Raw genomic sequence first — 23,593 nt, 5'->3', positions numbered from 1 at the left:
TTTATTTATTTATTTATTTATTTATTTGAGGAGAGAGCATGAGTAGGGGGAGGGGCAGAGGGATAGAGAGAAAAGTGCAAACAGGCTCCCCACTCAGTGCAGAGCCCAATAAGGGGGCTTGATCCCAAGATCCTGAGATCATAACCTGAGCAGAAACTGAGAGTCAGCAGCTTAACCAACTGAGCCACCCAGATGCCCCAGGAGGCAAAATATTTCACCACAGATGCTGGCTGCACACATTGGTTATAACCATCCAGAGAGTAGCAGGTAAATACTATCCCTTTCCTAGCTAACATATCCAACTCAACACCATGCCCAAAAGACTCTGAACTTCAGAACTAAGAAAACATTAACAGTCTGAAGAGTTACAACCATGGCTGTGGGAATCATGGAAACTTGACATTTTATAATTTTCTTCAAGACTCTTATACCAAGAATCTGTACTGTTCAAAACCACTATTCCAAATATGATGGTAGCAAACATACACATACAAATATTCAGAAGTTCTCAAAACTCTAGGAAGCATCAAGGAAGGATACCCAAAAAAGCCACATATACTACACTACAAACTTATAATTGGCATTATCTAGCTGTAGTTCAACACTGTGTTACAGCCATAATTAAATTACTAGCAAAAATCAGGAAATAAGAAACTCTATCATTTCATTAAGGTCTCTATCTCTATGAAATCTTAGAGCATAAAACAAATTCTTAATGACAATACAATCCCTGTAGATGATCAGAAGATTTTCACAGTAATAAAACAGGTTGGCTGGCAAAACATCCCATGTTTGGTTCATCATATGATACTACTTAGGGTACATAATCTTGAAAGGGCAATCCGATAATCACACTAGAAGCAATTTTGTACGATACTAGTGCTGAAAAGTCAATTTAACTTTCCAGCTTTATAAGACTTTGTTATTGCTATTGTTAATTATTTCTCATTTAATGGGAAATTGGCAACAAGGTCCCCAACTGTCATTTTAAATCTGCAGTAATATCATGTGAAGCTTTTCGTCCTTATTCCCAAGTCCTGGATTATCAGAGTTAAATGGCAGATCCGGCGTTACGAAAGCTCAGGGGCAGGCACTGTTACACAAATTGCCAATTCAATTAACAGTGTGCAAATGCTCCACTGGCAGACTGCAGGAAGGACAGCCATTTTGGCAAGTGTCATTCCTAATTTATCAAACTGTCAAACCTTCCACTCAGGTGCCTGCGGTCACTGTCTGCTTCTTAATGCTACGTTGTAAAAGCTGCAGGAACCATTCTTGTAGCTTGACAAGGCACAATACTCAAAACTGATTTTAAAATCAAATGTACAGTTGTCTTAATTATTCTCAGTATAAATGATGTTTTAATTACAAAAACAGAGTGGGAATATTAAATCAGGATTGAATACTAGGTTTACATAGAAAGGAGAGAACTTGTTACCTGCCTGCCTTTAGAAGTAGCAGAATAATTTATACTGGAATAATTTATTAAGCCACAGCTTTTTAAAGTTTTACTAAATAACTGCATAAGCCTTTTGTCTCCCCGATTTATACAGCATCGATTCTTAATGTGAACTGAGTGGTCAACTTTTCTCCCCATGGTTGTTCCTATGCTTTCGAAATGATAGTGAAGAGTGATACAGCCAGTGATGCTTGCAATCCTAAGAGGCCTTTGCCCCCACTTCCTCTCCTCTGATCTTAAGTGCCCACATTTACATAAGTCCTCATATATTAATGCCCCACTGAAACTCGCTAAGGAGCAAAACATACTAAGTATTACCATCTTCCATGCGTTTGTCAGTTTCACAACTATTTACTCAACAAGGCATTTTGCTGACACAAGAGGGGAAAACTTGTTTGGGATTGATCTGAGTCTTTCAGCAAAGATTTCCCTCTGCTACTTGTTTGACATTCTTTATATGGAACAACAAATCACCTTTCCCAATATGGAGGAAAGGAGTTATTTTCATTACGAACTTATTTGTTTCTTCTTTTCTCCGAAAATATCAATGAATACTCTGCAAAACTGGAAGAGGAGGCACCAAGGGTGTGAATGGAATAGGTAGATAAATGAGACACTAGTTCCTAGGTCATTAGGCTGTTTAAAAAGACAGATCCAGGAGAGATCTTCAGGTTAACAGCCTTGGAGAGCCTGCTGCATTATGAAAGCATTCCATCAACAAGTAATTATTAAGCAGCTCTCTGTGCCAGGTGCTATTATAAGCCAGGCAAACACAGATGATTCAGACATGGCCCTTGTCTTTGAGAAGCTAAGTTTTAGTAAAGAGAAGTGATAGTATCCAATAGAAAGTAAGCAACACTCTGATTTGTAGGCAGAGCTTCTAGTTCAAGTTAAGTCAGAAAAACTACTACGATTTTTATCAAATGGGTCATATATATAAATAGGCAGAAAGTACCTTTATGTCCATGGTCAGAACAGAACGCTGCCTGGGGATGTCCTACTCAAAAATATCTCTTGTACAACTTGAAATTTCACCACTACCCAGTCATTCCAGGTTTATGTTTTTCACTTTCACCTATCATAGGAACTTTCAGTTTGGGATTAGATAAACACAGGCGGAGAGCACAGGCCTATGGGAATAAGAATAAAAGGCTAAGTGTTTAGCCAAAGGGCAAAGATAAGAAAGCCATAATGACAAACAGCCTTCTTTAAGGCTATATACATATACACACAGCATACTCATCCACACAGTTATACGATACTGTTAACAGGGACATACTTGCTCCTCGAGAACACAAAAGACAGACTGAATTCCAAGCAAATAACTTGGCAGCATGTTTATAGATTAAAAAAATAAAGCCAACCATTATGGATCCATTACCATGACTGCATCAACTTCAGCAGATGCATTTAACCAGAGGGCAATGATGTTGCTTATGGGAGCCAGAAACATTTCAGACCATCAGATCCCATAGGCATTGTAGTTCATCAAACAGCATCTTGATATTATCACTCCAGTAATTTTCATTATTCTTGGTCATTTAATCAATATACCTTTTGCCAAGTGTCTACCATGACCATGGCACTATATTTAGGAGCCCTATCCAAGCACAAAGTCCTTATGCTCAGAAGTCTTGTATTTTCTACAGCTCAGCAAAGCAGCCCCATCTCTGCCAAGACGAGGCTTCTTTCTCTCTCATAAAACCCAACTGGCTCATTCTCCACTCTCATAGGTTTGTCAGCCACCTATTGAACACCTGCTCCCTCTTACCTGTATAAAACCTATTTTTCAAGGTATACTTATATAATCTTTGATTGTGAGATTGGTAGCCATGCTGAGTTTTACTGGGGTCTTGGACATTTCAGTTATCAGACAGTACTATCAATATACTGACTCATGTATAACATATCCACCTAAAGAAATAATAGAATAATAATAGTAATAGGGATTAATATGAAGGACTTACTATCATTGAGCACCTTCTTTTTGCTTGGCTGTCTTTCAATAGTTTTATACACTGGGTGGCTCATTCAGTTGGGCATCTGGCTCTTGATTTTGGCTCATGATTTTGGCATTGTAGAGTCGAGCCCCCTGTTGGGCTCCATGCTCAGCAGGGAGTCTGCTTGAGGTTCTCTCTGAGAAGCTCTGCCCCTCCCCCACAGTACTCACATGCACACTCTCTCAAATAGACAAATAATCTTTCTAAAAAAGAGTTTTACATGTATTAATTCATCACCATACACATAGAGGTTGGGACAATCATCTCCATTTGACACCTGAGAACCTGAGGCAGAAAACTGCCAAGTCATCTGTTCAAGGTCACCCAGCTAGGAACTGTTGAAGCTAAGAGTCAAACCTAGGTGGTATGGCTTCAAAAACCATGATCTCTTTCTGCTGTGCTATTATACCTATGGATATAAATTATATTAACCCTCAAATTTCCTCAAGGAGAGTATAAAGACCACATTGTTCTACTCTTATTCATAATGAGCCCAAAGAACCTGAATAAAGGCATGCCTCATCCAGGTTGCCTCGGGAGTTGCTAAAAAAGCCAACAAACTCAGAACACTCTACTTCCCATTATTTCCCAGCCCACACCATCTCTTGAGGATACATTCCATCCTGTTTTGAATTCCATCCTATTGGTCAACTCTAGAGTATCTACCAATCTCCACAATCTTGCCTTGAAGTTATTTTGAACTAATTAAGCAGGATGGGCTCTAATCACTGGTTGATATTCCTTGCTATCTATTATTTACTTTTATTCCCCCATGAAGCCTGATGTCTAGTAGGAAGTCTTTTATACTAAAATTTAATTACCTCTTCCACCCTAGGGGAGGTGTGCAAAACCCTGATAACAAAATAAATACACGAAGGTTAAAGAAATTCATCTTAGTGTGGTGCTTCGCATCACTCTGAGAGGTGACATTCTCTGCAGTTTGCAGGGACAAGGAAAACATTTGGCATGGAGGCACCAGCTGGAGAAGCTAGAGGACATTCTAGCCTTTCTTGATTCAATCTTCCACGCTGTGGTCTCCTTATCCTATTGGAAGTTTGTTTCCGACCACCTATCTCACCACTGATCAACCAATTAACAAAACACTAATCAATCAACAAAGAATATGCTTTGTTTTCCAAGAAGAAATGAGATTAGTTTCCCCAATTATATATGGAAATCAGTCTCACTAGATGACATCTGCCTTATGCATGTATTCAACGTGTAGTCTACATGTTTCCCTCCATCATGTGAAGTGCCTCGGGTGACACGGATGTAGACATCACAGTTTCTGTTCTCACCTAGCTTGCCATTTGTCTGGGGAGCCAAATCCTATCTGCATCCACATTCTCCTTTTTGCCTTCAATGGCATTTTCTCTGAGGAGATACTCTTACTTGAACGAGCAAGGACTGCCCAGCTAGTCTGTATTTGTCTCTTTGATATCCTGTTACCAAAGCAGTCTTCCTAACAACAACCCTGACCCCTATCCCAGAGGAAAACTTCTAAATTTCCTCACTGATCATTGAAGTGTACCCTATCTAGGTAGTCATTCCAAGTCAAAATGCCCAGGTGTATGTCTGACTCTTTCCTTACGCATGCCATGCTCCAGCCATATTGGACAGCTCTCCTACCCAAGCACACAGTTGGCCTTTTTTCCTCCCCAAATGCTATTCACACTGCTCCCTTTCCCAAAGTGCTCTTCTGCCCCTCAACATTCTACCCTTCTTTTAATGGCTGCTGCAACCCCACCTCCTCTGCAAAGTCCTTCTTGACTGATAAGCCAAAGTTGGAAGCAATCTCTCTTTTCCTTAAACTCCATCACGCTCTAGTTCTACTTCGCATGAGGCATTGGTCATGTTCTGGTTTTGATTCATTGTCAGGAAACATTCACTAAATGCCTATGATGAGGTATGCACTCAAGATACAAAAATGAAAAAAACATTCACAGAAGGTTCCTAATTTACCAGGAGAAGCAGACATGTATACATGTATACAACTAACAAGTAAATGTGACAAATGCTCTATGTGGTTTCTCAACCTTGGCACTATTGACATTTTGGGATAATTCCCTGTTGTGTATGTGTGTGGAGGAGGGCTGGGGGGTAGTGGGGATCCTGTGTATAATAGGATGTTTAACAGCATCCCTGGCCTCTACCTATTAGCCAGCTGTGACAACCCAAAATGCCTTCAGACGTTGCTATATGTCTCTTGGGGGCCAAATTGCTTCTAGCTGAAAACGACTATATTACAGGGTTTTACACTGTGTGCTGGAGATGCACAGGAAGGCAGGCCTGGGAGAGGTATGCTTTGCAAGGAGGTAACACAGCTGGATGCTGAGAGGTGAACCCCATCTGAGCATGAGGGTGGTACGGGGCATATGCAGGCCTTAGTCAAGGCATGGAAATGAGACACTGAATGATATTCCCAGGGATCTCAGAGTGGAGGCTGCATATTAATGATATAGAACAGAAAAGAGGCAGGGCTTCATCTTATAATGCATTCCCTCTGTACTATCTGATCTGTATGGCTGTACCGCTCGAAAGAACTCGGAAATTGATGAGGCTTATTTTCTTTTATTTTCCACGTGAAGCACCAAGTTAAAGAGGGAAGCATGAAGCCGACATAGGGTTGAATTCCTCCACTTTGTACACTCTGGGTCAGCAGGTTCTTACTCCTATGGAGCCTCAGCGTGTGACAATACTGCCTTCATTTTAAGGCTAAATAGTATTCCCTTGTATATACATACCGCATTTTGTTGCTCCATTCATCTGTCAACAGACACGTGGGGGGCTTTCACCTTTTGGCTATTGTGAATAATGCTCCTGTGAACATGAGTGTATAAATATCTCTTTGAGACCCTGCTTTCAATTCTTTCATTTATATACTCAGAAGTGGTATTGCTGGCTCATATGCTAAGACCTATTACTCCTGAATATTTCAAAATGTGTGACTGAAGAGTGAGGGTATTCTGTTGTGTAAGTTTTTTTCTTTTATTGGTTAAAGTTGCAAATTACACTACGTGTTAGTGGGCACCCCGAATATGCATTCTAGCCCTTCCATTCGCTGGTGATATGACTTTAAAAAAGCTGTTTAGCCTTGTTAAATCTATGAAATGGGAGAATAAGGGTGCCTACCTTATAGAGACAGATGTGTTCTAAGCAAGTAGCACAGCAAAAGCACTCAACACAGGGCCTACCTAAGAGAGGGTGCATGTTCTCAGAACATGGAAGCTGCTGTGATGAGCTAGTTCTGCCATAGGGCAAACTGGTGTTGTTTTATCATTATAGCACCAAATAGGCATTTACTATGCTCCTCACTCATCATTTTTAGATCTTGTTAAAAGGGAAAGCTAGGGTCTTTAGTATCATTTTTTTCCCCCAATATAACTTTGTTGTGCTTAAATCCTCCAGCAAGAGGAACATCATCCTCTTTCCCCTACCCTTTACTCCTCAATAGTAGCTGAAATCCAGTCAAACTTGAAGGAGGATGCTTTTACAGAATTTTAGAAAGAACTTTAGAAGGAAGCGATCTGATCGAACTTCCTTGTCTACTTATTTCCTCGACTTTGCTTGAATAACCACATCACAGCTCAGTCCTTTCCTGTTCTGAGGTCTTGCTATGACGGCTCTTTCTCAGACTAAGTCAATACCTCCCCTCCTGGCTCACTCCTGTGGGGACTGAGGAGGGGACTCTGGTTTTAGATTAGAGAGCAAGCAATTGACCTCTAACATCCCTTCCAGCTCTCAGAGTACACGACATGCTTTCTTTCTGCTAAAGCATGCACAAGAGAGCCCGCAACTTTTTTCTAGTGATAGTTCAAGATTAGATGTGTCTCTCTTCATGACATTTAACAGCCCAGATGAGAAACAATGCAACAAGGGCTTGTCTGATGTGAAATGGATTGAATTTACTTTATTAGTTAACACTGCAGCTATATAGCTGTGCAAAGTAATCGAAATTCCCATTTCCAAATGGGAAATTCTTCAGGACTTAAAAGTAGTATCACAAGAGTTGTCATATGAGTTCATGATTCTGCAGGGCTGGAGCCTCTCTGAGTCTGCAGGATGCCACAAAACCACGCTAGCCCTTATGTGATCTGCTTTGCACAAACTCGGGTAACACTAGAGATAGAAATCCATCTACTATAGATCAATACATTTTCCACTTGCAGGGTGATATATATTTTAGAATTGAACTCAATATATAAACCTGTGCATGAAAAAAAATCTATTGACTTCATTCATTTCAAACCTCTTATGCAAACTTTGAATTGCTGAGCTAAGATGGGAGGCACAATTTTGCAATTAAAGTAACATATATTAGCAGAAATGCTCAGTGAGCTCCTTTCTTGTAGATGATTCTGGGAATCACTAATTCTACTTAAAAGACTAGAGAAAAATTTAAGCTTTAATGTATAAAAGACCATTTCTCACATGAATGTGCTCTTCAAAACTACAAAATAAAGTCACAATTTTAACTTATCTATGATACCGGTGATCCACATTGAGGTTATTAAGTGAATAAACCAAGGACTATCAGCAACTGGGATCTTTAGCCAGGTCTGTCTGGCACCAAAACAGCTCTAGGTCATAACCAGGGATCTTGAATCTGATAAATCCCATGTACAACTTTCACTTCCAGAATTCTCAACAAGATTCAAAGTGCAAGTCTCTCTGGTTACTCTCTGGTTACAAGATTCAAAGTGCAAGTCTCTCTGGTTACTCTCACTGTCCCCACCCCACCTCACCTGTTACTGGCTTTTCCCAGTAACATGTATTCTACTATATATAAACTCCATCCTCAAACTTCTCTTGGAATATATATCTTACTACTTGCTCTAACTGAAGCCTGGCTCTTCCAGGCTCCCCTGCAAAACTCTGCTTTCCTTAAAATTTTTGTCAAAGGAAGCTACTTATCTCTCTTGCTACTCCCTTCCCAACAACAGCAACAACACACATACACACACACAAACAAGTGCATGTACACAACTGCTTAGAAATAAAGGTAGCTTAGCATTCCACCACTGTCAGACCATAATTCCTCTGTTTTCATGCAAAAATTCCTCACTTAAAACATACAAGCCTAATTTTATTTTTACTGTCTCACCTACTCACCATCTAACATTCCCCACAACTTGTCAATGACTCCATCCTCAACTTTGGTACATAGACAATGCAATCAGGACGTACATAATTCTCAAGAACTAGTTCATATCGGGGGATCCCTGGGTGGCTTGGCAGTTTAGTGCCTGCCTTCAGCCTAGGGTGTGATCCTGGAGTCCCGGAACCAAGTCCCGCATCAGGCTCCCTGCATGGAGCCTACTTCTCCTCTGCCTGTGTCTCTGCCTCTCTCTCTCTCTCTCTCTCATGAATAAATAAATCAAATCTTAAAAAAAAAAAGCTATTTCATATCAACTCTTGGAATAAAATTGTAACTAGTAAACAAAGATTCTTCATGTATATTTTCATATTTCTTAAATTGACTTAATTCTCATAAATTCCGGGTGGGTAATTGGTTCTTGGCTCCTCAAGAAAAGCCACCAACGTGCTCTTTTATAGCTTTCCTATTCCTTTCCTGTCTGCCAATAATTCCAATTTTTTCCTCCATGAAGTATCCCAATTTTAACCTACTATGCACTCTTATATCTCTCCATATCCTTTTATTTTTATTTTTTTAAGATTATTTTTAAAAATATTTTATTATTCATTCACAAGAGACACACAGAGAGAGGCAGAGACATGGGCAGAGGGAGAAGCAGGCTCCATGCCGGGAGCCCGACGTGGGACTCGATCCCAGGACTCCAGGACTACGCCCTGGGCCAAAGGCAGGCGCTAAACCACTGACCCACCCAGGGATCCCCTCCATATCCCTTTAGTATTTACATATGTTTTTTGTCATGTTATCTTACCATTTTACACTGTCGATTTGTTATTTAGCCCTTTCACTAAGTATTGTTCTCTGCTAACAGGTTATCAAGCTGATAAAGGCATGGATTGTGGTTTCTATTTTTAATTAGTCTTCAACAAATATTTACCAACAAAAGCCATATGATTAAAATTAATGCACTGAGATTTTTGTTGTTTTTAAGAAGGCCTCCTTTTGCCACAAATTCTTGAGTTTATGAGCAAACCAGGACAAATTTTGCTAAAAATTAAACAGTAAAGTTTCCTTGTCATTTAAATTGTGTTAGCACTGGAGGTCCAGGTATTACAAGAATCCAATATGTTTTGTATCCTGTTGGAGACTTAACTATTCACTATGTATATAAATAATTTTCTATACATGGATGCCATTCTATCACCCAATCAGAGTATGTTTTGTACATGCATTCAGGAGCCAGTAGAAAGGGCTGATTTTAAATAAAAACCAGCACTACTGGGGACGCCTGGGTGGCTCAGTGGTGGAGCATCTGCCGTTGGCTCAGGGTGTGATCCTGTGGTCCCAGGATTGAGTTCCACATCAGGCTCCCTGCATGGAGTCTGTTTCTCCCTCTGCCTCTGTCTTTACCTCTCTCTCTTTCTGTATCTCTCATGAATAAAAAATCTTTAAAAAAAACAGCACTACTACCATATATAGGTTCTTACTATGTATCCAATACTTCATATATCTTACCTCTGACTCATCATTTCTTAGAGGAGATAATTAATGGTCAAAGAGTTCAGGTAAGCTGCTCAAGATCACACACTGAGTAAAAATAAATGGGAGCTAATATTTTAACTCTGCTCTGTGTGATTCAAAAAACGTATTTCCACTCTGCCAAAGTAACAGTAATAATTAGAAAATTTTGGAAATCTGTTATTTAAAACCATGGTTTAATATCAATATGGACATACTGTTTATTTGATTTTCACTGACTTTACATTGCATGTTTGGACATGTTATTTGAATTTACCTAAGATTTTATCTGTTGTCACCTAGGAATCTATAGTCAGACATTTATTTATAAAGTGGCTTACTAGGTTCAGTAAAAAAAAAAAAATGCCATATGTAATATTTTGAAACCCAAGGGGAACAAAAAAAAGCAGGCAACAGTCAAATAACATAAATCAACAACAAGAAAAATGCAGTACTTCAGGCTATATATATTGGAAACACTGCTTCTGCTGACTTAGAGTTCAACAAATTATCGGTAATGTTTGAAAGGTAAAGGAGAAACAATGCTAAAAAAATTGCAAATATGACCTAAAGGAACACTTAAATAGAAGTCTCATACTACAATTATAGAGACTCCTATTTTCCAAAACCAAAAGAGGGCATGACTCCCTGGCATGATATCTTTAGTAACCATTTAGTACTTACTCAAGGAATAATCCCCAAAGTGTAACATGGTGAAGTGATTCAAGTGGAAAGTTCTGATAACTAAAAGTAAGTAATGACAGGGATCACAACGAGTAATTAACATTGCCCCCTTAGCTATAAATACCCACTGAAGTTACAGCAACTGATGGCATGCATATATGCTGAATTTTTCTTGTAACACTATTGTCATTCTATATTCACAGGACCTTATAGATGAGAGCACCTTATAGCAAGGACTTCTGTACTTCAGTAACTAACACTGCCTGGATGAGCAACGGGACAGACATTTCATTTACAAATTCCACCATTGGGAATTGTGCTACAGTGAGGTGCACTGGCAGATGGTATCTAAATACTTATTCTGACTGGTTTTGCTCTTAGAGGATCGCTTTAGATGGCACTGTGATTCAATAAACCACTGGGATACAGCATTAACTCTCAGTGTGTTAGAACTTGAATATCCATTCATATTACAATCAGGGGATTCAAATGATAGATTGTTTCTGGATCAGAGTTTCTCCAGTCAAGAATATTTTTATCTGATGAGAATGACTATTTTGACTTTGAGATATAAAACCCATAGAGATACTAATTCAAATACATTTAATCTGATCTCCATGCATTCCGACACTTCACTGCTACATCCTAGCTATTCTTTATAGGGAAAAACTTATTGTACTGCCAAAAACACCCCCTGCCATCTCGAATGACAAGAGCATTCATGCATTTTCATGAGCTCATTTCAGGACAGGAAAGCAAGTTCCACAATTCCCAATAAACACATTAAGATACTAAAATGTTCTAAATGCATGCTGTAATTAAAGGACCAACCACCACAATCCTATATATAATGACCAATAATAGGAAATAATAAACTCAAATGTCTAGGAGTTAATAAAATTGTGAATGGATTCTCCTATCCCCCAAAAGTTGTGTGTATATGTGTCTAAGATTTTTGTTTTCCATTTGATTGTGTTTCACTTGTCCTCTCCACATCTAACATACTAATTATCCCCCAAACACTCAAGTACAGAATTTTGCTTCAAAGGTTGGAAGATGAATAATCATAACATAAGAAAAATGTTCCAGTCAACCTGTTTCATAATGTGTAATACTTATCAAAAATAATACTAAAGATATGATCAGGTAATCTAAAAGTACAATGATATTTCTATGGTCAAGATCTGTAACCAGTAAAAATGCCAACTCCACGTTAATCCAGTGGAGTTTTAATCCAAATAGTAATTGGAATGCAGCAGTTTAGAAAAAAACAAAATATATCACTTGGTTTTTCTAAGCCTACAGGTGTCATTATCTAGCTGAATGTTTCATACACACATATACATACACACACACACAATTGGGATTTTTATCAACCAAGCTGTAAGGAAGTGTGAAGAAAACTGCAAGTCTCATTACAGATGCAACCTGGGGGAAGAACATCTAGAAACCCATCTATGGGCATCTAGAGAGAACTAAGAAAAAGGACCAAGGCTAAACATACAAAATAGAAATGGGAAATAAAAATAATTGCCTAAATTAATAATAAATAATAACTACAGCACTTTTCTTAGAACTGTTCTTTTCTGAAAAGGACTTTGGCTGATTTGTTAACAGCTCAATACTCACCCATAATATCACCCATGATGAAATGCGACCACAGTTCTGACTGCTGTATTTCGACATACCAAATGCATTAGTGGTGCTCTAAGGCAGTCTCTACCTCTAAACCATTCAAAATGAAGTCCCTAGAGCATAATCTTCCTTGTGTTATAGCCCAACCAAATTGCGCAATCTTTCCTAAGACACATCATGCCCTTTTACCCCTCGATGTTTTGGGATGTGTATCCTTCTTTTACCTTTTCCCTGATGAACTCCTATTCATCCTCCAGGATCCACCTCAGATGTTACCTTGTTTGTGAAGTCTTCCCTGTCTCTCTCAGATCAAGTCACACCCTTAGCACTTACCCATGGGTATTAAGAATCATTTGTGTGTCTCCACCACCAGGTTCAATTCCTGGAAAGCAGATATTGATTTTCATTCTTTTTAACGTTCAAATCTGTTATGGCTCTATAATAATTGCTGTAAGAGTCAGATGGAGGGAATGGATGCACACATGCATGAATAAAAAGGCCCTTGTATTTTAATCCGCATCCTGGTATTTTGACTTTGATGTTATAATAAGATTTGCTGCTGAACTGTATCTATCAGATGTATGAACTGAATCAGATGATACAAACTTGGTAGTATTAAAAAAGATCTATTGCTTCATGGCATCTAGATTCCAATCTGAAGTTGTAGGCAATGTAGATTCAGGGTTGTACCTGGTGTGTACCTAGTACTGGTGCTTTACAAAGAGAAATCATACTTATGACCACTAATATACCAGACTGAACTTCCACATAAAATGTATTCTTTTAATACTTTTTACAAATTTTAATTTATTGATTTGAGAGAGAGAGAGAGAGAGCACAAGTGAGGAGAGTAGCAGATGGGGAAGCAGAGGGACTGAGCAGACTCTGCACTAAGTGCAAAGCCTTACAAGGGGCTCAATCCCAGGATGCTGAGATCATGACCTGAGCCAAAACCCAGTCAACACTTAACCAACTGAGCCTTGGAGGTGCTTCCATAAAATGTGTTCTTTTATAAATAAAGTTTATGAATAGAAACCATAATCAACACACAAACTGAGATGTACATGCTTACTACACTATCTATATGATTTTTAGTAGGTACATGATTTGTATTTCTGATTTTTTCCTTTTTTTCTACCATTATTTCAAAATACCAAGAGCATCTTGTCAAAGAATACCTAAAATAGGGCAATGATAAAAGCCCAAAAAGTATACTCAAATGTATTAAGAGAACTCAACAAATACATTCTGAGATATCCCTTACAGCTCAGTAAATTCATCTGTCTCTTGTAGGAAAGAAAGCAAGTGCATCTCAGAGATCCTAAGTCAGTTTTGTGTTAGTGTTCTGCAAAATCATATGCTAGATGATGTAAACCTAAATCGACCCAGCCCTCATCACGGAGTTCAAAACGTGATTTAATTGATTTGTAGACTAGAATTTAATGAAAAAGACAAAGTGCATAGTGATCCTAAGGACACAAGCAGAAGCCCGTAAGAAAGTAGGACAAGATACCTATCCTTTCTTACACCCTGGTGGCTCTCTTTGAAGCATTTCTTTGTAGACTGTACATTTCATTCTACTGAATTTCAGTCAACTCCATGGTAGACAACACCATCCGTCTTATTTCATCTTTTTAACAAGGACTTGATGAGGTGACACAGGACTGATTCTTAAAAACACATTACCTGCTATGTGAGGCATTGTGTGACAGGAAGAACTATCTCAGTGACAGGCACCTGACAGCAGATTTGTTGATTTCATGGTCACTTCATTTAAAGTAACAACAGGGTGAAATATGCCATCTGATAATCTGTTTGAATGTTGACTGTGAAAAGCACGGAACATGTCTGCCAGCTCCCACGACTACAGAATCTGTTCTTCAATGTGTGAGGGTCTGTCTTCCTCTTTACTCATTTTTTATCAATTCTCCACCCCCATCCCCTCTTTCTTCACAGGAAATCCCCCAGTAATTTTCTGGAAATACATGATGCAGGGAAATTTGGTGCCAAGGATAAACAGCTCTCCTTCAAGCCACACTTTTTAAGATGCTATGCATTATACAGTTTGAAGCTGATAGCTGAGAGAGAGAGAGAGACCGGGTCCACTTTTTCAGACATCCACAGGCTACCCTCTAAAAAAGTCAGTGAACATCTCTAAATTCCAATTAGGGGTGAGATGTGCACATATGGATATTGCCCCCTTTATTCTCTACATGTGAGCTTGAGAAAATAAGTTCAAGCACCCAAAGGACACATTTCCATATATTTATGACTACATTTCTTTCTTTATTCTTATAGTAGTAAAAACAAAACAAACGGGATCATACCAATGAATCTGAAGGCAATGACTCTCCATGTACTACCTATCCATCACATTCCAGCTGCAGATGTGGGTGCTAAAGACAACCTCCCTCTAGGGCAAGGGATTCTTGTAAAGGAAATAAGACAGTTTCTCCCAGCTCCATAGTTAGCTGAGTAGTAGCTTTTTAACATGCCAGAGGAAGGCAGACTCATAGAAAATAATCATCACCATGTTGATCATAGTAATTGGTTCTTATAAAGCATCTTGCAGTCCATTTTAAAAAATAAGCAATAAATAAGAATCTTCTTAAGGAAATCAGTGGTTAGACTTGCAAGAAGAGACACTCCTTTAAAGTGGAACACACAGAGAAAAATCATACTCTAGGTACAGCCCGCCTATTTGAAGAAAAGGGTTAATTTCAGGCTGCTCAACAAAAATACTGCAACCTTCTTAGGTATTTAGAAATTACCTATACCAACTGTCTCTTATCCTAATTGCTTGGAATCACACACTTACCACACCTCAGCAGAGCTGCACAGCACACATGCGAGAGTCTCTTGGACATCAACATGCTTGTGGCTTTTTAAACAGCATTAAATATGAACCAGAAACAGCCCAGTTAAAATTTACACTTTCTTTGAAAGATTTTTTGACATATTCAATGCTTGTGAAAGCTGAGGGGCTGACGGCCCTAGTCAAATACAGTTGAGTGAGCAGACTGCAAGACTCCCCACCCTCCACCTCCAGGGCAGGTGAACCGTGACATGGAGGGACAAACCTCTCCTGCCTCTCTGTTCCTTTTTCAGAAAATATAAAAAAGAGAAAGGGGAAAAAAAAACTTCCTTCAAACTATTGTTTGATGATTTCTTTGTTTAAATAAACATCTCAATACAAGTAGGCTCCAGTTGCTATTGGCTACTCCATGGCTTAATCTAAATCTCTTCTAGTGGAGTCAGTTAATTTCCCACCAAACGTCTCCCCAGTGTGATAGCTGGCTCATCGAAGTTTGTTGTTGTTTTTTTTTCACCCTTTCAGTATGTTTTCCTTTATAATCTTTAATGATCCATCTAAAAAACCACTTTACAGTTAGTAGTGTTTACCAAGGACGTGAAGAAAAATGCCAGCTATCCATAGATGAACACTTTGTCAGAATGTTAACCTGAAGAGTATAACTCAAGTACTTTTCATACATCTATTTGGTGCATCTATTTCTCAACTCTTTCAAAAATGGTTTCACCTAAAACTTCCCCATATGTTGTGGTAAATACTTATTTGTGGTTATTGTGGTTATTTTGATGAAGTGCCAACAGATGAAAAAGATCGGCTGGGGAAAGTAGTGAAGGAGCATCGCTCTAAACCAAAAATAACAAATGCTCAAGTGCCACTAAGACGTTGTGGATCCCTGCAGGTTTAGACACACATAATTTAAAATAATTATATAACAATCCCTATTGGAAAGGCTGGCTATCTTTAGCAGCTTTCCAAACTTCATCACACTCTTCAGAACTGAATACCTGTGAAGCTTCCTGATATTTGGCATTTGGTGTAAACTATTGTGTGAACCGAAGCTTCCTCACTTCCATTTTCTGCCATCTGGAGGAGACTGAAAATGAAATAAAGACCCCAAAATGTCTGGTTTTGTCTCTGGGGGTGGGGCGCACCCAAGGTATTAAGTTATTCAAACAGCAGTAATGTATGATATTGTACATTCTCACTGTCACAGCCTTTGTTGAAAAGGATTTCCCTGACCTTTCCTGTAACCAGCAAACAAATAAGCCCTCTCTCTCAGTGGGAGAGAGGCACTGGTCCATTAGATCATTAAGCAGTTCTATTCAGATACCCCCCATTCTCCTGTCCTTGGCCCTGAAAAGGGAACTGGCAGTGGTCCAATCAGTCAGAGAGAAGGCAGGCAAATGTGATTGCGTACAGGATAGCTTGAAATGTCGCAGCAGGACCGAAGTCGAAGAGCAGACAGCACTGAGGGGAGGATGTGGCTCTACATGAGGGGTAGTGTTCCAACAACGGAAGGCTGGTGTTTCAGTCTGCCAAACAACGTAATGACTCACCCAGGCAGGAAAATATTACCACCATGGGGATATTTGGATCGTCTCGGTCTGAGAGTAATTAGGGACTAAACTACAACAGCATGCTCCAGTGATGAAATGAGAAAATAAGCAATACCTCTGTCAAGTTCTGATTGGCGCGTAGTAAATGAATATGGGCTTCTATCATCTCTGACCACAAACTAGGAACTTGCGGCAGATTGTCAGAATGGAAAACTATTTCCACATTTTTGTGAAATAAGACGGCACACAGACCGTGAGTACTCGCGTGCGTGTGCATGCACACACACACACACACACACACACACACGGTGAGGTGAAAAATGTTACAGTTGGCAGAAAGAGTTTTAGGGAAAATCATTACCACAATTATATAATTCATTTATATAGTTGGCATTTGCTCATCCTGAAGCTTTTTCCATCCCTAATTACACTGTCTGCAAAGGGGGAAAAAATGAGTCCAGAATGGCAAATGCTAACAATATCATTTTATTAATAAGAATGATATACTATCTCCAAAATAAAAAGCACATGTATTTAATGAATTTAGGTAATGGGATTATTTTACTTATTAGTACCAGTTGCACAAATGTAAATTCTCTGGCAAAGAGGACAAATGTTAATTTTTATTTCTTTGTATTTTCAAATTGTGGACAATTTGTATTCATTAGACTACGTAAAACCTCTTTTCCCTTATAATTGTAAAGTGACATTATAATTAAATTGGATCACCTCAGCAGCATCTGCAAGTTAAGGAATCACTTACAAGCTGGCTGGCCAAAGCTCAGGCACATTAAACCACAAACAGAGTTGCACATCGATAACCCTTCATTGCAATGGCCAGGTCAAAACCTCATTCATGCAGAGAGAAAAAGATTATTCAGTCTGGAAGGCCTAAGAAGGTCAGTAATAAGAATGTCTTCTCAGATGGGCCCTCACCAGATTTCTTCCAGAGTCCATTCTCTGAAAGGACTTGTTTGACTTCCTTCACAGAGACCCCCTCTCCCTTCTTCCCTCCTCCCTGCCAAAAAAATGCATTCTTACACTACCAGTCTCACAGAATCAGAATGAGGGACAGACACAAATTATCTCTCTTCTCAATATGAACAACCTCTATTAGGCCAGGTTAATAAACTCTAATAGATGTAAGGACTAATACAATATTCAGCTATTGACATAAACATAAATATAAATTTCAAAGAAAATAACCTACTTTAGTAAAACTACCTGTGCAATAAAAATTAATGAACTCCAAATGATTCTGCACATCTCCACCAAATTGCATTTTCAGGCTCACATCTTCAGGACATGCTGGGTGGTTTGATGCATTCCCACAATTCATCTTCCTGCTAAGCCAATTTTAATTTAAATGCAATTAAAGGCTCAAAATGAACATTATGTATTAGATAAAGCCCCGAATCTGCAGACTATCATAAATATGATTTTCAGAAAAATTAATTACAAGCCATTAGGGTACAAGTCATCTTACTGCAAATGTTGAGTTAAATTGCAGAATTAGTTTGTTCGTTCCATTAAATGTTAAATACTGATTTTGAGCTTTGTACCAATTTAATATCACTAGGTCAGTTTATGAGAAAAATGCTATTTATAGATAGAACTTTAAAAATGTCTTACCATGTCTCACTAATGAAATCAGGGGCATTCTTGGAAAGAAATAAAAATAACCTGAAGTGAGTTTTGGTCAAATATTAAGAATATTAATTTTCATGTTATTGCTATTTTCCTTCATTATACATCACAGATTCAATATTCTTTTTATGCACCAGTTTATTTCCCTTCAAATGAATATTTCTTTTTTTTAATAATAAATTTATTTTCTATTGGTGTTCAATTTGCCAACATACAGAATAAGACCCAATGCTCATCCCATCAAGTGCCCCCCTCGGTGCCCATCACCCATTCACCTCCACCCCCCACCCCTTCCACCACCCCTAGTTCGTTTTCCAGAGTTAGGAGTCTTTATGTTCTGTCTCCCTTTCTGATATTTCCTACCCATTTCTTCTCCCTTCCCTTCTATTTCAAATGAATATTTCACTTTCATTTTAGCTATAACTTAAGAATATGGGGAGAATACTACAATTCTTTAAATTAACTATATAATGCTGATCTAACAAACTCAAAACACACAACCCCAATGTACCCTACTTCTAGCCAGTGTGTTATAAGTAAACCAAGAACCAAACATCCAAAACTATTGCTGCAATGAACTTATAAACTCAGAGAATACGTTATACAAGAAGTAGCAAAAATTTTCTTTGAAATTATTGTGTCAACTTGAACTTTTAGTGGACATGTTTCCCAACAGGCAATATGATCATTCCAGTATAATATAAACTTAGTGGTGGAATAAGTTTGGGACCCTGCAGCATTTGGTGTCCTACCAACTAGTCATTCAATTAAAAATATGAGAGTGGTATTTTTAAAAAGCTATCAGACCTGCATATAGTTGTAATCAATTTCTTCATTTCCAAATACTTATCTTAAAAATAATTCTCCCACATTCTATTTGGTTGTAGGAAAAATATAATCAGAAGATACTTACACAATTGTTTTAAAAAGTCAAGCATAGCTTCTGACTTTCAAAAAATCAAATTGTTTGTAAAAGCTCCATTCGTAGTAAAAACAAAATAGATTTTAGAAGAATCCCCTTTTTCAGCTGTTGTAAAGAGAGAACTTCCTGTGTAGATTAAAGTCAGTGGTTTTTACGCTGATTTCCACAGTGGTAGGTATTTCATTAAAACCAAAACAGTTTAGACAATTTAGGCAAATTTGGCAAGTAAGTTATTCTAATTACTTTCTTTTCTCTGATTGAGTAAATATAGCTGATTCAGGAGGCAAAGAAACTAAGTAATCATTCATGAAAAAAGTAATTACAGTATTATTTATTTGGAGTACAATAATGATTCAAGAAGAAAGGTAATTCCTTCCTTCCACCTCATCCATTGGATTAACTCTAACACCACATTTAAAAAACAAATACCTTCTTATCACAGTTCTCTCTAGCTTTTATATCCTTCCCTTTCTCTAGGGCAATGTGATTATTTGCCTAGTTATTTATTGCTTTTTGTCTGCTTCTGCTTCAAGACATACCACACCAATTTCTGGACATTAACAGATAACTGTAAAGGAAATGGTAATCATATGATATGATGAAGGTGTTAGCTAACACTATGGTGGTAATCATTTTGCAATATATAAGTGGATCAAATCAACACACTGTATACTTTAAACCTTCACAGTATTTAGGCCCATTATATCTAGTTCAATAACCCTGGAAGGATAAACAGATAACTATATATGTAATGAGAACTGAATATTTGTAGCTGTCCAGGATGTCTGAAGTTCTGATGATTCCAAATGAGACAGTGAGGATTCTTTCTTACTTAGTGTCTACATACATGTGAAATTTACACAATAATTTTATCAAGCCTGGGAACATTTGTTAAAAGACTTATTTCCAAATATGGGGAGGTGTCATTATGCAAATTGAAATAACACACATGTAATCTCTTACATTACAGTATTTCCTCATTGCTTAGTGTTATACTAAATAAACCCAGTTAATACCATTTTGATACTTAGAAATGAGTATTTTAAGCTAAAATATTCATAGTACCAATCATTTCTCTGAACAAAAGCTGAAAAATTAACAATAGGGTCAATGTTACACATGTAGCCCTGAGAAAACATACCATATTTTGTTTTTAGTCCAAATTCCTTATGGTTAATGCTGACATGAAAAAAAAAGTATATAAAGATAAAAATATAGGCCTAGATTGAATAATAATTCAATCACACACCTGTGTCTCGCCATTTTAGCACACTTGCCAAATTTCATAGATGTTAATATAAGGAAACAAGGGTTGTATTTGAGGACTTGCTGTAAGATTAAGATGACTGTATAAAAAACTACTCTAGTTTGAATAATAGTTTGAATAATTTATCCTCTATTTGAAATAACTTAAAAATGGTTTAAAAGAATAACTGAAATCAGCCACCATATAGGAATCCAATCATCTCATCAAGACTATTATGGACTATTATCAGTAGTTCCATAACTACTAAGTTAAGTTCCGTAACTTCAAGTTCCATATTAAATCTCACGAAAGGTTTCCAATGGCAAACTCTGAAGCAAAGCAGCCAAGGGGTTCTCCCAAGACCTTGAAATGAGTCATTAAATTAAAGTGAGAATCAAACCTCTGTAGTAAATTCTTGTACTTCTGTTCAATAAATAACTGTCTTTCGTTGACAACAAAAGCAACAGACCAGTTATTGGAATTTGAGATGTTACTTTTTTTGTTTATTCAGCATGATTACTGTTCTTTCAAAAACAGTATGGTGATACCCACAGGATGTAGCACTTCCTTTCCCCAAAGTATCTGTCCCCTAATGCTATGAATAGCTACTTTGAGACAGCAGCTCTGATTTGGTTTTCTCTTATTTATTATTTCAGAACATTAATCTATTTTTGCTATATTCAGCAACTGTCACCTTTAATTATCCCCAAAAAGTCTTGAAAAAATTCAGTAAAGAATCTAGAAATGAAAGTAGGGTAGATCAATTCTGATTATATAATATTGTGTAGTAATGTTTCTTTACAAACCTAACAGATACAGGCTGAGCCTTGATCTTTTATAGTGTGAATAAGAGTTAGAAATTTACATGGTAAATATTTTATAATATTTGACGATAGTGTTTCAAATGCTAGAGGATTCATAATAGATTTCTTCCGGTAGATGAACTTCCAGGTAAGTTTTACTTTTCCTCTGTAAATTATAAATCTATAATTGGCTGTTTTTTTACATTAATTATCCTGACAGTTACTTTGGTACTCTCTCTGTTGGTGCACAACAACCTACTCACCCTTGAAAAGTTACAAGTAATATCTGCAATGAAGGTTTCAAATTTCACCACACCACTATGAGGATCGAAAAGAGGACAAGTATCTGAGGATAAAGTTCCAAAGTCTATCTTGCACAGTTAAGTACAATTCCTAATGGCCAAAAGTCATCAAACATAAACAGCTTTTCCAGACATATTAGTTGTGAGAAGCCATTTTTATAGGTGATTCAGCTTGATGAAGGTCTTAGGTGCTGATCATTTTTCTGATCCTGATAGCAAAGAATATATACAGGTAGTAATAAATGTAAGGAAGCTTACAAGTACTTCCAAGCACAATCACATCATCTCAGGACTCTAAAATATAGAGTATGACTGCCCTATGTGGAAATATGAAATGGGAAAAAAAGTCATAAAAACCCAGATGTTTAGTTTTGTTTTTACTTATTTGTGGGTTTTGTTTTGTTTTGTTTGCTTACCATAGAAATGAACTAACCAGATCGTCACTGTGTAGGAACTAGTATCAGTTGCCACCAACACTAATAGCCTATACAGTAATGCAGATCATTAGTGATAATAAAAGCATTTCTCTGGAACTCTGCTTAACTTTAGGGTACTTTGGTCTCATAGAAGTTTAGGTCTAGTTTTTATTTTTATGACTTTCTAGTGTATCTCCAACTATCCTTTTCCAAAACCTAAAAATAATTCTCCTTTTCAGTTTCTTTCATTAACTACTTCTACAGTTTAATGTAGCAACCCAGAATGACCATTGAATTTCACTATGTTTCCCCCATGTTACAATTCATTCCAGTTTTATTTTGGCTACTACTGACCCTTGTTAATTTCTGAATTCTCATCCATCATTTTTTTTCCACTCAGTTCCCAACTGCAGAACTAGATATATCATCATTCTTTTAGACCTTAAACTATTCCTTTCACCAAGCTCCAAGATTTCTATTTAGTGTTTTGTTTACTGTGTAGTGTTTCTATTCAGTGTTTTTCCCTAAATACTTTTCCTAATTCCTTAATAATGACTCTTGCTAGTTGAATAAAACCTGGTTTTGTATCCACCTACATACCAGTTGTTACATCCGAATCCTCCCCTCCTAAGTCCTCTTCAAAAATCTATTTCTGTTCATTCATTTAATCATTAATCACTTATTCAAAAACAAGTATTGGGAATCCAGTTGGATCCTGAGAAGAAGTTGTTGACTAAAACACACATAGTGCCATCCAGCCAATAGGCACTGCATGAACAGGAGAGCACACCAATCTTCATTCACAAATTATGTTGGAAATCAATCAAAATTCACTTGGAACAACTGTTGGTCCATTTCTTTTAGATTATATGAAAATATATTCACACAGGTCTAAGAAAGTTAGTGCCTATCAATATGTCATGAGAAAAACAATGATAAGCATTAAATTACTAAATATGAACATGCCTATTGATTTCTGCCAAAAGAAAACCAATTTTCTCATGTGTTAATAACTATGATGGTACTTAGAGAACTAAGAGTTCATACTGCTGATTTGTTTCCTCTCTGGTATTGTTCTTGTACTTTATCTAACTTTCTTTGCCTGAGTATTTTAATAAGAGCATGTGAACTTGTTCCTGTAGTTGAATTCAAACCCAAATGACATTTGAACGTCAAGTTGTCTGAGAACACCCATCACGCTCAGCTTTGGGAGATCAGAGAGCACGCCACTGACCAGAAGCCTCACAAGACTTCCCACTATATCCCATGTTAACATGACAGTAAAATTTTCAAACTTTAAGGTGGAATGTACTTTTTATGCTTCAACTAGCATGCTGCTGAGGTCAAGTTGTGGAAATTTAAGGAATAATGTTTTAGATACCAATAGCTTTATTAAATCTCAAGAATCAACATTCACTATGATAGGCTGATACTACACAGTAGTTATTGAAAGCAAGTTTTGTTTTACTAACCCAACTTCAAAATATGAAAAGCAATA

At 37.5% G+C, this 23,593-nt stretch overlaps 1 protein-coding gene and 1 long non-coding RNA gene across 7 annotated transcripts in view; one reads left to right on the top strand and one right to left on the bottom strand.

The window, feature by feature from the left end:
- LOC111096986 overlaps nt 1–11,674 on the top strand; it is a 40,609-nt gene extending 28,935 nt beyond the window's left edge. For both annotated transcript variants that reach the window (XR_005363120.1, XR_005363121.1), the window contains one exon: nt 10,960–11,674. This is a non-coding gene — a long non-coding RNA (uncharacterized LOC111096986). The remainder of the gene's footprint in view (nt 1–10,959) is intronic.
- NPAS3 (neuronal PAS domain protein 3) overlaps nt 1–23,593 on the bottom strand; it is an 845,222-nt gene that overhangs the window by 482,339 nt on the left and 339,290 nt on the right. The gene's annotated exons all lie outside the window — the stretch shown is intronic.

This window comes from Canis lupus, chromosome 8 (assembly GCF_011100685.1).
Source record: "Canis lupus familiaris isolate Mischka breed German Shepherd chromosome 8, alternate assembly UU_Cfam_GSD_1.0, whole genome shotgun sequence".
NCBI lineage: Eukaryota > Metazoa > Chordata > Mammalia > Carnivora > Canidae > Canis > Canis lupus.
This window is presented reverse-complemented; position numbering and strand designations above follow the sequence as displayed.